The sequence below is a fragment of the Hippopotamus amphibius genome, chromosome 13 (genome assembly GCF_030028045.1).
Source record: "Hippopotamus amphibius kiboko isolate mHipAmp2 chromosome 13, mHipAmp2.hap2, whole genome shotgun sequence".
NCBI lineage: Eukaryota > Metazoa > Chordata > Mammalia > Artiodactyla > Hippopotamidae > Hippopotamus > Hippopotamus amphibius.
This window is the reverse complement of record NC_080198.1, coordinates 63214966-63233169: the sequence shown is the minus strand read 5'-3', so window position 1 is coordinate 63233169 and position 18204 is coordinate 63214966.

Genomic DNA, 18204 nt, shown 5'->3' with positions numbered 1-18204 from the left:
CAGCCAAATAAGAGATCTGTAATAGAGATCATCTTAGACCAGCCAGCCTACAAGTTAAGAAACACAAAGCCCAGGCAAGATCAGCACAACTGCCCAATTCACTCATGACTCAGGGGCAATAATAAACTCTTGTTGTTTTAAGCCACAGAATTTTGTGTTTATTTCTTAAACTGTAAGAGGTAATGGATATAGAAATTGGTAATAGCAGTGCATGCTATTGACTTAAAATATGAGACTCTGGTTTAAGAGCAAAGCAATGAGCAGACAATGCAAACACAATGAACCATTTCACAGAGGTTGGAAAATGGTGAGAGATTGTTATTGGGGGCTGGAAAAGTAGAGTCTCATGTTATTAACTAACCAAACAATTGGCAAGACTATACCGATAGGCATGTTCCTAACAAACTGATAGATGATGACAAAAATGATTTTCAGACAAAATGTTGAAAGTGTCAGTTAGCTCCTTTAAGCAGCACATGATAAGGTAGTACAGGAACAATATGAGTTAGACCAGAGGTCAGTGAACTTTTTCTGTAAAGGGCTAGATGGTAACTTTGTGACTATTCAGTCTCTGTCTCAACTATTCAACTCTCCTATTGCAGTGCAAAAACAGAGCTAATATGTAAATGAATTAGTGTGGCTGAGTTTCAAAAAACCCTATTTATGAATACTGAAATGTGAATATAACACAATTTGTGTGTATCACAAAATGTAATCTTTATTTTGATGTTTTTAACCATAAAAAAGAAAATTTAATGAATAGTCTTAAGTCATAGTCCATACAAAAATAAGAGGTGTCATGAATTTGGCCTGTAGCTCTTAGATTGCCAATCTCGAGATTGCCAATCTCTAGATTGGCAAAATAAGAGAAAGACCTGATCAGTTTTCAAGAAAAATTTAGAGAGATCTAAAAAAAAGAACCAAAAAACAAACCAAAATTGTTTCTTATATCCTGTCTTCCCAGCTAGCAAGGGTTCCAACATAAAACAAGTGCGTTATTATAAAACCCTTCATTAAGACTTAAGTCAGTGCCCAGGCTTCCCTTTCAGCTAGATAAAAGGGTTTCTTAGGAAGTGCTGCGGCGGCCTGAGGCTTGGCTGCAAGTGTTGGTGTTTCGGGTTTTGGGAGACCAGCACGAGACGGGTGAAAAAGACTGAATATTCGTCTAATCCAATACTTGGACATTAGTCTGAGGCTTGGACAGTCTTCTATAAACACCTCTATCACCAGGACAAGCAACCCCAAAAGCTTGGACAACCATGAGGAAACAAAGAAACACCATGCAGGCAAAGGAGCAGGAAAAAAACCCACAAGACCAAATAAATGAGGAGGAAATAGGAAAAATGCCTGAAAAAGAATTTAGAGTAATGATAGTAAAAATGATACAAAATCTCGATAACAAATTAGAGAAAGTACAAGAAACAGTTCATAAGAACTCAGAAAAACAAACAGCAATGGATAACAAAATAACTGAAATCAAAAATACTCTAGATGCTATAACCAGCAGAATGACTGAGGCAGAAGAACGAATAAGTGAGTTGGAAGATAGAATGGAAGAAATAAACGCCACAGAGCAGGAAAAAGATAAAAAAATAAAAAGACTAGAAGACAGCCTCAGAGACCTCAGTGATAACCTTAAACGTACCAACATTCGAATTATAGGCATCCCAGAAGAAGAAGAAAACAAGAAAGGGTCTGTGAAAATATTTGAAGAGGTTCTAGTGGAAAACTTCCCCAACATGGGAAAGGAAATAATGAACCAAGTCCAAGAAGCACAGAGAGTCCCATACAGAATAAACCCAAGGAGAAATACACCGAGACACATATTAATCAAACTAACGACAATTCAACACAAAGAAAAAATATTAAAAGCAGCAAGAGAAAAGCAACAAACAACATATAAGGGAAAACCCATCAGGATAACAGCTGACCTTTCCACAGAAACTCTGCAGGCCAGAAGGGAATGGCAGGATATACTGAAAGTTCTGAAAGAGAGAAACCTACAGCCAAGAATACTTTACCCAGCAAGAATCTCATTCAGATTTGAGGGAGAAATCAAAAGCTTTCCAGACAAGCAAAAGTTAAGAGAATTCAGCACCACCAAACCAGCCTTACAACAAGTGCTAAAGGAACTTCTCTAAGTAGGAAACACAAGAAAAGGAAAACACCTACAAATACAAACCCAAAACAATTAAGAAAATGGTAATTGGAACACACATGTCAATAATCACTTTAAATGTCAATGGATTAAATGCTCCAACCAAAAGACACAGACTGGCTGAATGGATACAAAAACAAGACCCTTCTATATGCTGCCTACAAGAAACCCACTTCAGACCAAGGGATACATATAGACTGAAAGTGAAGGGATGGAAAAAGATATTCCATGCAAATGGAAGTCCAAAGAAAGCTGGAGTAGCAATACTCATATCAGACAAATTAGACTTGAAAGTAAAGACTATTAAAAGAGACAAGGAAGGGCACTACATAATGATCAAGGGATCCATCCAAGAAGAACATATCACAATGGTAAATATCTATGCCCCCAATATAGGAGCACCTCAATACATAAGGCAAATGCTAACAGCTATAAAAGGGGACATCGACAGGAACACAATTATAGTGGGAGACTTGAACACCCCACTTACATCAATGGACAGATCATCCAAACAGAAAATAAATAAAGACACACAAGCTTTAAATGACACATTAGACCATCTCGACTTAATTGATATTTATAGGACATTCCATCCAAAAACGACAGACTACACTTTCTTCTCAAGTGCACACGGAACATTTTCCAGGATAGATCACATCTTGGGGCACAAATCAAACCTCAGCAAATTCAAGAAAATTGAAATCATATCAAGCATCTTCTCAGACCACAACGCCATGAGACTAGATATCAATTACAGGAAAAAAACTGCAAAAAATACAAACACATGGAGGCTAAACAATTCACTATTAAACAACCAAGGAATCACTACAGAAATCAAAGAGGAAATCAAAAAATATCTAGAAACAAATGACAACGAAAACACAACAACCCAAAACCTATGGGACGCAGCAAAAGCAGTTCTAAGAGGGAAGTTTATAGCAATACAGTCCTACCTTAAGAAACAAGAAAATGATCGAATAAACAACCTAACCTTACACCTCAAACAACTAGAGAAAGAAGAACAAAGAAACCCCAAAGTGAGCAGAAGGAAAGAAATCGTAAAGATCAGAGCAGAAATAAATGAAAAAGAAAGGAAAGAAACCATAAGAAAAATAAATAAAACTAAAAGCTGGTTCTTTGAGAAGATTAACAAAATTGATAAACCATTAGCCAGACTCATCAAGAAAAAAAGAGAGAAGATGCAAATCAACAGAATTAGAAATGAAAAAGGAGAAGTCACAACGGACACCTCAGAAATACAAAACATCATGAGAGACTACTACAAGCAACTATATGCCAATCAATTGGATAACCTGGAAGAAATGGATACATTCTTAGAAAAATACAATCTTCCAAGACTGAACCAGGAAGAAATAGAAACCATGAACAGACCAATCACAAGTACAGAAATTGAGGCAGTGATTAAAAATCTCCCAACACACAAAAGCCCAGGACCAGATGGATTCACAGGCGAATTCTATCAAACATTTCGAGAAGAGTTAACACCTATCCTTCTCAAACTCTTCCAAAATATTGCAGAAGGCGGAGCACTCCCAAACTCATTCTATGAGGCTACCATCACCCTGATACCAAAACCAGGCAAAGATGTCACAAAAAAAGAAAACTACAGACCAATATCACTGATGAATATAGATGCAAAAATCCTCAACAAAATACTAGCTAACAGACTGCAACAGCACATTAAAAAAATCATACACCACGATCAAGTGGGGTTTATCCCTGGGATGCAAGGATTCTTCAATATACGCAAATCAATCAACGTGATACATCATATCAACAAATTGAAGGATAAAAACCATATGATCATTTCAATAGATGCAGAAAAAGCTTTTGACAACGTTCAACATCCATTTATGATAAAAGCTCTCCAGAAAATGGGCATAGAAGGAAATTACCTCAACATAATAAAAGCCATATATGACAAACCAAAAGCCAACATTGTTCTCAATGGAGAAAAACTGGAAGAATTCCCTCTAAGAACAGGAACAAGACAAGGGTGTCCACTCTCACCACTGTTATTCAACATAGTTTTGGAAGTGTTAGCCACAGCAATCAGAGAAGAAAAAGAAATTAAAGGAATCCAAATTGGAAAAGAAGAAGTAAAATTGTCACTCTTTGCAGATGACATGATACTATATATAGAAAACCCTAAAGACTCTACCAGAAAACTGCTAGCACTCATTGATGAGTTTAGTAAAGTAGCAGGATACAAAATTAATGCACAGAAATCTCTTGCATTCCTATACACTAACAACGGAAGAGCAGAAAGAGAAATTAAGGAAACAATCCCATTCACCATTGCAACCAAAAGAAGAAAATACCTAGGAATAAACCTGCCTAAGGAGGCAAAAGATCTGTATGCAGAAAACTTTAAGACATTGATGAAAGAAATCAAAGATGACATAAACAGATGGAGGGATATACCATGTTCCTGGATTGGAAGAATCAACATCGTGAAAATGACTGTACTACCCAAAGCAATTTACAGATTTAATGCAATCCCGATCAGATTACCAATGGCATTTTTCACAGAACTAGAGCAAGAAATCTTACGATTTGTATGGAAACGCAAAAGACCCCGAATAGCCAAAGCAATCTTGAGAAGGAAAAATGGAGTTGGTGGAATCAGGCTTCCTGACTTCAAACTATACTACAAGGCCATAGTGATCAAGACAGTATGGTACTGGCACAAAAATAGAAAGGAAGATCAATGGAACAGAATAGAGAACTCAGAAGTAAGCCCAAACACATATGGGCACCTTATCTTTGACAAAGGAGGCACGAGTATACAATGGAAAAAAGACAGCCTCTTCAATAAGTGGTGCTGGGAAAATTGGACAGCAACATGTAAAAGAATGAAATTAGAACACTTCCTAACACCATACACAAAAGTAAACTCCAAATGGATTAAAGACCTATATGTAAGGCCAGACACTATCAAACTCCTAGAGGAAAACATAGGCAGAACACTCTTTGACATACATCAAAGCAACATCCTTTTTGACCCACCTCCTAGAATCATGGAAATAAAATCAAGAATAAACGAATGGGACCTCATGAAACTTAAAAGCTTTTGCACAGCAAAAGAAACCATAAACAAGACTAAAAGGCAACCCTCAGAATGGGAAAAAATAATTGCCTATGAAACAACGGACAAAGGATTAACCTCCAAAATATACAAGCAGCTCATGCAGCTTCATACCAAAAAAGCAAATAACCCAATCCACAAATGGGCAGAAGACCTAAATAGACATTTCTCCAAAGAAGACATACAGATGGCCAACAAACACATGAAAAGATGCTCAACATCACTCATCATCAGAGAAATGCAAGTCAAAGCCACAATGAGGTATCACCTCACACCAATCAGAATGGCCATCATCACAAAGTCTGGAAACAACAAATGTTGGAGAGGGTGTGGAGAAAAGGGAACTCTCCTGCACTGTTGGTGGGACTGTAAGTTGGTACAGCCACTATGGAAAACAATTTGGAGGTTCCTTAAAAAACTACAAATAGAACTACCATATGATCCAGTCATCCCACTCCTGGGCATATACCCAAAGAAAACCATAATCCCAAAAGAAACTTGTACCATAATGTTTATTGCAGCACTCTTTACAATAGCCAGGACATGGAAGCAACCTAAATGCCCATCAACAAATGAATGGATACAGAAAATGTGGCATATATATACAATGGAATATTACTCAGCTATAAAAAGGGATGAGATGGAGCTATATGTAATGAGGTGGATAGAACTACAATCTGTCATACAGAGTGAAGTAAGTCAGAAAGAGAAAGACAAATATTGTATGCTAACTCACATATACGGAATCTAAAAATGGTACTGATGAACTCAGTGACAAGAACAGGGAAGCAGATACAGAGAATGGACTGGAGAACTCGAGGTATGGGAGGGGGTGGGGGGTGAAGGGGAAACTGAGAAGAAGCGGGAGAGTAGTACAGACATATATATACTACCAACTGTAAAATAGTCAGTGGGAAGTTGTTGTATAACAAAGGGAGTCCAACTTGAGGATGGAAGATGCCTTAGAGGACTGGGGCAGGGAGGGTGGGGGGGAATCGAGGGGGGGGCGTCAAGGAAGGGAAGGAATATGGGGATATGTGTATAAAAACAGTTGATTGAACCTGGTGTACCCCCAAAAAAAATAAAATAAAATAATAATAAATTATGCCTAAAAAAAAAAAAAAAAAAAGGGTTTCTTAGAAACTTAAGAGTCCTCTCTCATAACCTTCTGACATGGCCAAAGCTGCCATGAGTAAATCCAGAAAGAGATGCATGTCTTCCAAATAATTGCAGATTTGGTTATTAGAATGGACTTGAGTCTGAATCAGAGAAAGCTACAATGTTTTTAAGCTGTACTTTCAAAAGAGATTCATTCTCTTGAATCCTGCCCAGTTAGTAGATGAATAAACCTCAACTAGGAGAGAGAAACAGGGCACCCCAACCAACACCCAGCAAAATTCTAGAAGCAGAGCTACCAAGGTAATTGACATAAAACCACAGATGAGGAGAGAGCTGGTCCTAGATTGGAACAACCACCTTGCTGACCTATAGACTCAGGAGCAATAACACATACTTCCACTTAAAGGCACTAAAATTGTAAGATGATTTGTTGTACAGTCATGGGTAGCTGATATGGAGTATTCCACTATTCATTGGTTTATCTTAGCATTCTGGCGGTGGCGGGGGGGGGGGGGGGGGGGGCAGGGCTTAAGTTGAAAAAAGCAAACTATATTGAAATAGTTCTTATGGATAATGTATTTAGAATTAAAAAATAATAGTGAACAATAATGATATTTGTATATGCTGTGTATAATAAAAATTATTTTTAGTTTCTTAAAATGAAAGAATAACTTAGTTTTTACTAACTATGTGTATGTGTACACTTGACTGGATTTTTCCAAATCTAGTATAGGGAAGTGAATAAATCTCATCAGTGAAACTGGATCAAGTATATAGTGTACAGTTTTCCAGGTTATGAAACCTGCATTCATAGTAAAAAATAATATATATATTAATTTTCATTATTGAGTTATAGGTCTTCAAATGCCTTTGAATTTTAACATTCATTTGCTTTGCTTAGTTTCATTTTAACCTTACAATATAAACGCAAAAACCCAAACAAACAAACAAAGGAAGCTACCATATATAACCATTTTGCTATTTAAGAGTAAGTAGATCATGCATTGACAGAAATGTTCTTTCTCTGAGGAGGGTAAATTTAATGTTCAGTCTGCATGATTTCAGCAGCTCTGGAGGGCTACAGCTCACACAGTTCTCACGCACATTGTAAACAGCAACATTTTCAGACACTTTAAATTTTGTAGCTAAAATCTGTGACAAGAAAATCAGGATTGACTCAACAGCAGGTCAATTAAACAATCCCTAATTGAACTTGAGTCCATTTTTAGGCTTATATTCATTGCTGATGGGGGAGGAAGAGAGAAGCTGATATTCCACTTACTCATAAACTACCCAGTGTAAGAATATCATTATCTCTACCTGTGGGTCTCTTAAAATCACTGTCAATACCTGAAGAGGGATTGGAACTTTTTTAGGTATTTGGTTAAGTTGTGGGATTCTGTAAAATTTAAACTATTTCTCTAAGATAAGTAGAACTAATTAAAAGGAAAAAGAATTTGTTTTAAATGATCAAGCTGGAAAAAATGACTAGAAAACCCCTCTGGTCATTTTTTTTTCCTGTGTTCTGCTAGCCATCATTTATGGGCCACTTGAGAGATGAAAGAAAGGATGTTAAAGGCCCTGGAGATATTGTAGCTACATTAGCAAAGTACCAGAACACATGTAAAAAGCTTGTAAAGCATTTGGCACTACAAATCTGACATATAAACTGTGCTACAATTGTCTTCATTTCCTCTTGTCTCTGACTCATTCTTGGTCTCTTATTCTGATGATAGAAGTGATGACCTGAAGGAAAATTAGAAAGCATTCTAACATGGAAGTTTCCGGTACTTCAGAATAATTGTAATACGTGAAATTTTTAAATCGGAAGAAAAGCTTATTGTGTCTTCATTGGCATTATCGAATGTAAATATTTTATTAAGGCTTCTATGTTACCTCATCCAATCTTACACATTGCTGTGTAACCCATTCTGCAATAGGGAGAATAACCAGAAATAAGGATTAAAAATATTATGTAAAGGCATATTCAATTTGTAATTTTAAGAAATGTGGAAGAATTGGTTGAAATTACTCAGTGTTAAGGACTAGTAGAAAATTTGTTGCTTGATTCATGCCTATGTGAATGGGATTTAACTGATTATTATTAATGTCAAATATGTTCTGGTATACCCAGTGTTTATCACCATTAAATAACCTTACTGAAAAAAAAGTTATGTGAAATTGCAAGGAAAAGTTAAGAAGGAAAAGAGAAACTATAACTGACTCCAAAATTTCCTAAGGATTTCAAATGTAATGTAAGAAACAGAATAATTAGAAAAAAATTTAGGTATCAATTTTGTTTTTCCAAAATGGAGACATAAGAAGACATCATACATACACAGAACATTATATCAGAGATGATTAATTTTGTTATATTCAAAAGTACACTACAGTTCACTTACCTCTAATGTTATTTGTACAAGTGTTTGAATATCAATCAAGTCAATTCTGGGATATTGAATAGATCAGTTTCTACAAATTTATCGATTTTTATTATTATTCAGTTGTGTGTGTGAAAACTAAGAAATAATCATTCATTGCAGACTGTTTTATGACCAGTAGAGTATTATACTGTAAACACAGTGATTGCCAAATTTAATATATTTTATATATCACAAAATAAACCAAGCTGTATTTTTCCACAATTATGCTTAGGAAATTACTTTTCTTTAGGTAAAACAAATCTCTTAAGTTCCTGGGTGCTCTCATAATTACTTTTTTGTAAAAAACAAAGCACCATTCAGGGAAGACACATGGCTCATACTGTTGTTAGTTTCTAGATATTTATAGATATTTGTATTTACATAAATATATATACTTATGTCTAAGTATATATATTTAGGTAAATCTATATTAAGTACATATATATTTGATATATATTTAGATATTTGTAGAGATCATGTGAAGAAATCATAAAAAAAGGAAAAAAAATTAATAAAGAAGTAGTAATTATTTTCAATAATCAAATGAATTTTGAAATTGAACACTGCAACCAAGTCTTTTAACAGACATTTTAAAAGGCACTGCAGTAAAAAGGTGGTGGAGTTCACAAACATAAATGGATGGTTGTCGTTTGAGATAAAATTTACAATTACAGCATGCACAGATTTTACAGTTGTCATATCCCAAACATAGTAGAAGAAAATTAAAACAAAGCACGCTAAAAAACTGTGTTTTATATTTCAAAAAGAGGCTCTAGAGATGACAATGGTATAAGCCAAACATAGAGGTCAAAATTTAAATACGTTAATTTATACAACCTAAGAATAGGAAAAATGCCATTTTGTAACAATGTGCTATTTTATAAGATATAATTTAAAAATTTGTATAATAACTAAAGCATCTAAAATTTTAGTTCTTAGCTCTTTCGTCTGAAAAAAATGAATAGTAGCTGTAGCTTGACCTTGGAATACACAGTATTGTGGAAAGATTTAGTGAGTATGGCCAGAATATTATAAAGTAGAATGTTGTGGGAATTAAATTTAGAGAATAGTGTTGAAATGAAAAATGACTTTGATATTCTGGGAAGTAGGCAGACATTATGGAAAATACAACCTTTTAGTTAAGAAAAGTGAATTCCAGAAATAAAGATGAGGGAAAGTTGGACTTATTTGAAGATAGTGTAAAAATGCTTCTAGAGACAAAAGGTTAGCAAAACTAATATGAGTCATTGCGATGTTTTTATCACTAAAAACTTAAAGCCTTGACATTTAGTTTCCCATTATTCCCTGAAGTAAATGTTACTTATTAATTAGGGGTCCTTCTTTTGAAAATGTAGTAAGGGTTACAATTATCTTCCCAAAAAATGTTTACCTCAACACATCATTCAGCTAATAACTTCTGGAAAGCTACAGGCCCAGGTTAAGAACTCCTGCTTTTTGCCTTCAAGTAATTAACATCCACTGGAGAGGAAGGTGCCTTGTCTCCCGACCAGGCAAATTAGTTCTGTCTTGGCACTGAAAACTGAGAAACAAGGAATGGCAGTACGGACTTTTTTAAACATACAAAAAAACCATTCTCTTTAATTAAACAATTAGGATGAATACTAATTCTATTGTTGAATAGAGTCTTGGAAAATATAATATTTAAGGCAAAATTTTACAAACCCAAACATTGGCAGACATGCAACTTTAAAATGACTAATTCTGTTTTAAGAACAGTTTGTTTTTTTAACATTAACTTCTGCTTCCCTTCCATTGCTTTTATAATATTACTGCTTTCTTTCTGACCAAACTAAAGACTTGGAAAGCAGGAACCATGCATTAGTTGCTGTAACCTCGCAATTAAAGCAACTAAACTAAAGCGTGCAGTGTGTGCTTCCTCCAAACATGCATGGTTGCATGCACCTCCTGCAGCTGCTTTAACCCTGACCCCACCAGAGAGGTGTACTGCCTTGGCTCTCAAAGCCTTCGCCCCATAGGCACTAAGAGCTAAGACTGTGGAGGAGAGCTGTCCTCCATACTGCTGCTTATTTTGGACAGTGGCTCCCAGTAGCTAGTAAGAGAAAAAGAGCAGTATTCATGCTTTTGGAGTCCAACAGGACCCATCTTCCCAGAGTCCACCCTACAATCTCCAAGTGGTTTCCAGAGCTTCTCATCATTATAGAGGAAGTTAAATCAATATCAAGTGCACATTCAATTGCAGTCTCTGTGTTATCACAGTGGTCCCTCTGATAACAAAACTATTAGAGGCAACAGTCTTATTACTTTATGTATTATTAATTTAAAATTATGTATGTAAAATAAACTCCAGTAAGAAAACAGTAATGCAAGCTAAAAAGCCAAAATGAGAGCATCACAAAGTATGAAAGCATGTGGAGATATGATTGTGACGGTAGGCTTATGAAGGGCGATTAATAACTTTGAGAGCAAAATGATGGTGTTGGGTTTGTTTAATACCTTTATTTTAAATAAACAGAAGAGTAATGTCTGATTATTTCTCTTCACTTTGTATATTCACAAAGTATCTTTTCAAAAAAAATTTAATGACTGGGCCTAATCTTTAGTGATACAACTGATTAAAATTAACATGATTCATTTAGGCAGCAACTGGAGAAGAGATTTTTGAAACTCCCAAACACAAAAAAATGGATTCAGTAAAATGTTTGGTATTCCTATGTCACTGTGATTTAAGAGCTAGTCTGAAAAAACACACTTCAGTGGTTATTTTGTTCATTGTCCCCTTCTCACTTTTTCTTAGTTCCACCCCTTCAGCCTACATTCCTCCCTCTCATCCACCAACCAATATTCCCCAGCAATCTCTCAGACATCTCAAAACCCTCTGCAACAAGCACCTTCACCACCAAACACGTGCACTTAGGCACTTGCTGTTAATGCCTTATTCTTCCTTCTTACAAATCTTATCCTTAAAAAAATTTCAGAGGACAGAAATTAGCCTAGATTCTCCCCTGCCAGGAGTTTTTTTTTCCAATTTAATATAGATCAAAGCAATAATTTTTAAAAATTAAACTCTATAATTGTACTGCCCTTAAAACCTCTCGCTGTGGGTAGTAGAGATATTTGGGAGACAAAAGAGTATCCTCCTACACACTACTATTCTTTTTTTTTTTTCTTTTTCTATCCTCGAGAATGACCCTCATTCCTAGGAGTGGAGTTCAGCTTTTAGAGAACAAGTGTTTTATTTGCATCTTACATTTAAAAGGGTAATTATTGACATAAAACAGCTCAAGTAATTATTGTGGCTGATTGTAAATTACATGAAGAGTGAATATCTCTCTAAATATGAGGCAAAAGGAAATTACTTAATATTACATGGCATTTTAAAAGTTCTCTCTATAGGCAAACAAGTGCTACCAATTTGGCAGGTTTGGGAAGTTAAAAAAAATTAAGATATTATGAAAAATTCATTTTTGTCTTGAGAGGGTCCTCTATAGTTTTGGAAGATTTTCAGGAAACACATCAGTCCAGTTAAACTAATTAGCTACAGATCTTGAATCTGACTAAATTTAATATTTTAGAAAGTTTTATTTCATCTTTCAAAGGTGTAGTTAGTTTCATATCTTAGCTGCTACATTTAACTTTCTAGTAATTTTTTAATGTTTTCAGTTATACCTTTGTTATGGGCTGACTTGTGGCCCCTAAAAATTGCTTTGTTGAAGCCCTAAGCCCCTAGTACCTCAGGATGTGACTGTATTTGAGACAGGGTCTTTAAAGAGGAAGCCAAGTTAAAAAAGGAGTCATTAGAGTGGGCCCTTATTCAATATGACTAGCGTCCTTCTGAGAAGAGTTTTGGACTCAGCCCGCAAAGACAGGGGGGCAACCTTGTGAGGACACAGAGAGAAGGTAGCCAGCTGCAAGTCAAGAAGAAGAGCCTCAGAAGAAAACCAAACTTGCCAACACCTTGATCTTAGTTAGACTTCTAGCCTCCAGAATTGTGAGAAAACACATTTATTTTGTTTAAGCCACCCAGTCTGTAGTACTCTGTTAAGGCAGCCCTAACAAACTAATATAATCATTTAGTCTAAAAGTAATTTAAAATTTGTACTCTGACTTACTATGTTTTCATATAAAAGTACAGAGCACTAAGTCTTTAATTCCTAGAGATCTAATTTCCAGATTGGTTAATAAAACCGACTTCAGATGAAAAGATCCCATAATAATGAACATGCAAACTACCTAAAATATAAGAAGTAAAAGATGAAATTTTTATAGTTTTGATCAAAGACCCAAATTCTAGAGACTATTTTGAGATGGTTTGAGACCAATGCAATTCCTTTTTTTAGTTTTATTTTTATTTTTGGCCACACCAAGTGGCTTGCGGGATCTTAGTTCCTTGACCAGGGATTGAACCCAGGCCAAGGCAGTGAAAGCACTGAGTTCTAACCACTGAGTCCAGACCATCAGGGAACTCCCGAGGCCACTGTAATTTCTTACCTATGGTTTTCCTAAAAAGCTACTAAACGTGTGCTTGGCAGCATGTATTGTAGTTGTAACTCACAGTAGTCTGCGCATCTCCTCCATGATGTGGGAGGTTGTGTCTCTGCCCTTATTTCCCGGATTGGTGAGCTCCAAAGAGGTAAGAGCTTTGAAAGAAGAGATGGCCAGGGGAAGATCACCTGGGTCAAGGCTAAACCAACCAGGGAAGCAGGAACATCTGTTTACATCTGGAAGGATTGTCTTGCCTGCTCCTATAAAATCTCTTGAATGAATACCAGTTCCCTCAGTTGTCTTACTTTGCTCATTTTCCCTAATGCCTGGTATGTATCAGGACTTGATAAATGGTTTAGTATGAAGGAATAGATAAATCAATTGATGGCTGACATTTCTCTATTCATGTGGAAGAGTGGATTGGTAAAGAGTTAGAAGAGGGGGCAATTATGTAAGGAATATGGGATTTGGCAAAACCAAATTAACGGTTTAGTTACTATACTCCTTACTGTATTTCTTGGAATCTGATCTGAGATATTTACTTATATTAAAAAAATAAATCAGAAAATAGTGAGCATGTTTTTCCTTAGATTTACGTGATTGTGTACATATCTATTTTTAGATATTTTCTTGCAACATTAATTTCTGAAGAGTTTAGTCTGCCTGATATACTTTCAAATGACTTGTCACTATTATGAAATCTGAATTAACACTGAGAAAAAATGAGAGTAATATTCTACTTTTTGTTAAAAAAGGAAACACTGCTTTGTTATCAGATTGAATTAGAGCTTTCCTCTAGTGGCACAAATCAACTTTACTGATTTTAGAACAATCTGATAATGTGCACACACAAACACACACTACACTACGTGTAAATTGTCTTTCCCATCTTTCTAAGATTTAAAATTTTGATGTAATAATGTTTGACCTTGAAGGCTGAATTCAAAGAAATTGAGCTCATGACAGGAATATAAAATGTATCCTATCAATGTATCCATCTTTATTTTTCTCATTCTAGCTGTTTTCATACCATGTATTTTGCTTAATGACCAATTGAGAATTGCAATGCATTTTTCGGAGGATAGACCAAGCGACATACAAATACACCTCACAGCATATACTGGCTCAGACATAACAGAAGTATACGGCTAGTGACTCTGCTCCATGACATAAAAAGAGTGTATTTCTCCATATTCTTCCACGTGGACAAAATACTTTTCTTTTGTCATGGGCCAAAAAGAGAACATGAGCTCATTCTCAGGTCTGGAATGCATGAATTCATCTCATCAGATAGTCAAATTTTTATCGCAATATTTAATTTACAATATTACAATTCAGCAAAGTCATAAGCTTTGCCAGGACTTTTCACTGCCTTTTCTCTGGGAATAAGCATCTGAAAACACATTCTTGATACGTGAATGAGAAAATAAATCTTTAAAATAATTTAACCAGAATAAACCAAGTAATAAAATGAATTTCCAGATCTCAAAATGGCATTATCCTCCAGAAATATGTGCCGAATTCCTATATTTCAAAATTCCTATAGTTTAACTCTTTGGGTGGTTTCTCAGAGTAATAGACTGATAACTGCCATCTATGACACATGATGTGGGAACCAGTTCAAAATACTTGTATCACCTCTACATCTGTAGTGACCTTGTGTGAACAACTTTAAACTTACATACATCACTTCCACTTCCAAATATTACATTCTGATTCTAAAACATTTAAGGCTTGTAATGAGTAGGCCACATTTAATAAATCTATTTAAACCATATAATTTTAGACTAGCTTGGTGTGTGACGTATAATAGTTAACAGAGATTTTTGACTGAATTAATAAACTTCAACCTAAGACTGAGAAATCCTCACCATCATCATCATCATCTTCACAGTTCTAGAGTGAAGTTCAAAATCCAAATGTTGGCTGGGCCATGCTCCTTCTGAAGGGAAAAAGTCTTCCTTGCCTCTTCCTAGTTTCTGGTTTGCAATCCTTGGCATTTCTTGGCTTGTGGCAACATAACTCCAATCTCTGCTTCTATTATCACCTGGCCTTGTTCCCTAGGCCTCTCTATATCTCCAAATCTCACTCTCCTTATAAGGACACCAGTATCGTATTTAGGGCTCACCCTAATTCAGTATGACCCTATCTCAGTTTACATCTGCAAAGACCCTATTTCCAAATATAATCACATTCGCTGGGGATTAGAACTTCAACATGTCTTTGGGGGGGGGCACACAATTCAACTCACAACAGTCATAATCATAATCATTAATTACGTTTATATAGTTTCCTAATTGCCAGGTACTAGTCTAAACACTTTATGCATATTAGTTCATTTAATTATCATTGCCACTGCATAACAGAATAGGAAAGTAAACCAGAGAGAGGTTATGTAACTTTAAGGGCCTCTAACCCAGTGTTCAAATTCCTAGCTGAAGAGTTGGTGCTTTTAACCAGTACAGCCTACAGCCTGTCAAATAAGATGCGACTCATTCAATGAAGCAGATGTATTCTGAGTCCCTCTTCTGTAATAGAACCCATGCTTTCGGTTAATGCTAGAGGGATGTTGATAAAAATCTGAGACCTACATATATGCTTATTTTAATATGAGCTTGGGGAGATGGCTTGGATCTGAAGACAGATTATTTATCCCTTTTGTGTGACCTTGATAAATTATTTAACCTTACTTTGTCTCAGACTTGTGAGGTATTGAAGATTAAACAAGTTAATCGTGTATAAATTGCTTAGAATAGTGCCTGATATGTATACCATTCTTATGCCATTAATTTTTATTGTTACCATTACTAATGAAACAAATTCTGAGTTATCTTTTTACATAAGTGAGTTATTTTAAGAGATTTTCTATACTAAAAACAAATACTATTTTAATACATATTTTACCACTTCTATGTAACCTGATAGGAATTGCTGATTTGCTTCAAAATACCTTCAAGCACCTAGACATGGAAGGAAATTCTTCCCTCTCCTACTGTCTGATGCAGGTTCTCCTACTCCAAAAGTGGTGCAGAGGAAAACAGAAGGTCAGGCATGTGTGTAATGAATAATGGGGTCTACAAGTTAGTGCTGTGACAGTCACCTTTGCCACCTTCCTGAGATTCCCCACTAGGCGTAGGAAGTGACCAAGCTGCAGCAATACTTGGCTGAGTGTAAACACAAGTTTTTAAACTGTAGGTGTGAGTTTGCTTGTTATAATGACTCACCTAAATGAGAGAAAACAGTTTCATCATTTGATTTCCAGAGTTTCAGATACTTTACTGATTACACTGTATATCACAGTAGGCCATGTGCCTCTGCCCACCTGGAGTTTTTATGCTCCTTATAGGAAGCAAATATCCTCTGGATATTTGTGCTTGAAACTAACAAGCAACAATTGAATTTCATCTAGAATTTTTTTTTCTGATATTTCACTTGCATTTTTTGCTGTACAAAAAAATAACAGCTTGTATCTTTTTCATATTTCAAAAAAACGAGTTATTTGCCCTCAGAATTAACAAGATGATGACTTTTAGCTAGTAAAGTGGAAAAGTTGGAAATAAGATGGATTTGGGGACTCGAAGTTCAGCTTGATTAAAAGAAATCTTATTCAGCATCTACTATGTGTCTGGCACAGTGCTGTCTAAGTGGTTACAAAGATGAATGTTCACCTAGAATAACTGAAAGGAAAAACACCTGTATGTTATCAGATGCTTACAAAAGCATAGTTATAAAATAAAATAATATTTAAGTGTTGAGGTACATCTGCATTTATTTTTTACAGTAATAACAAAAACAAGGTATGCTGAAAGAGGAAATTTTAAAATCAACTACTTTTTTAAAGTTCACATATAGACTTGTATGCCTTGTAACAGAGAATAAAAGTTTCTAAAAAAGTGGTTATTCATTTTCACTTACCTAATATGGTGAATATGTGTGACTGATGAAATTCTCTCAGCTTGGAAAATATCAGCTTTCTTTGTTCTGCTTCTTTAAGCTTTAGCTTAGGTCTAATGTATAGCAGTTTGGGGGGAAAATGAGAGAAAACTTCTGTCTCTGCCTTTAAGTAAGAAAACAGTTATCATGCAGTAATTTCTAGTAGTGTTATATTTTTTCCTTAAATATATTGTCCAGTGTCTTTTTTTTTTTTTTTTTTTCATTTCAGAAACAACAGCTTAAGGACAAGAGCAAACTCTTAGAGTAAGAAAGGAAAACTTATCCTGTCTTAATAAATATACCAGGGTACAGGAAGGAATGATTCTCATAGAGGCAGAATGCCATGGATACATGGTAAAGGGATTCCCAAGGATACCACAAAGAATTCCACAAGTATATGCTTCCTAAGGAAGATGACTCTGCTACATATTGAAGCATTTAATGCAATTTAATGAAAATAAGCAGATACTATATACTGAAATGCACATATGTGTTACAGATTGGAGCTTTTCATCAGTAACATAATAACTCCCCTTAGATTTCATAGCCCTTTCCCAAACAGGCAGACAGACACACGTGATACCGGTGGAAAAAGATGGCTTTGCTTTTTTGAGATACGTCGTTGGATTAAGCTGATCAAAACAGAGGTTGTCCACTTTGTTTCTACTGGAGAATTTTTGGTCTTCTGACAAATTTGATTCACCTTTTTAAAAACAGAGGAATATCTTAAGTATATGAACTATAATGTGTGAGTTCATTAGGAAAACTGAATAATTTCTCCATGTACACGGAAATTGTTTTATGTAACAAATCTTTTTAGATCATCTGGACATTTACCAGACAAAAATAGATATGTGAAATTATGTTTGCACACATTCTCTAAAATAAATAATTCTCCCTGATGAGTAGGTATGTTTGACCCCAGAGACCTGTGTTGTAATTAATACTGATGGAGAAACCAGAGTCAGGAAATTCTTTAGCAGATACACTGTACCACA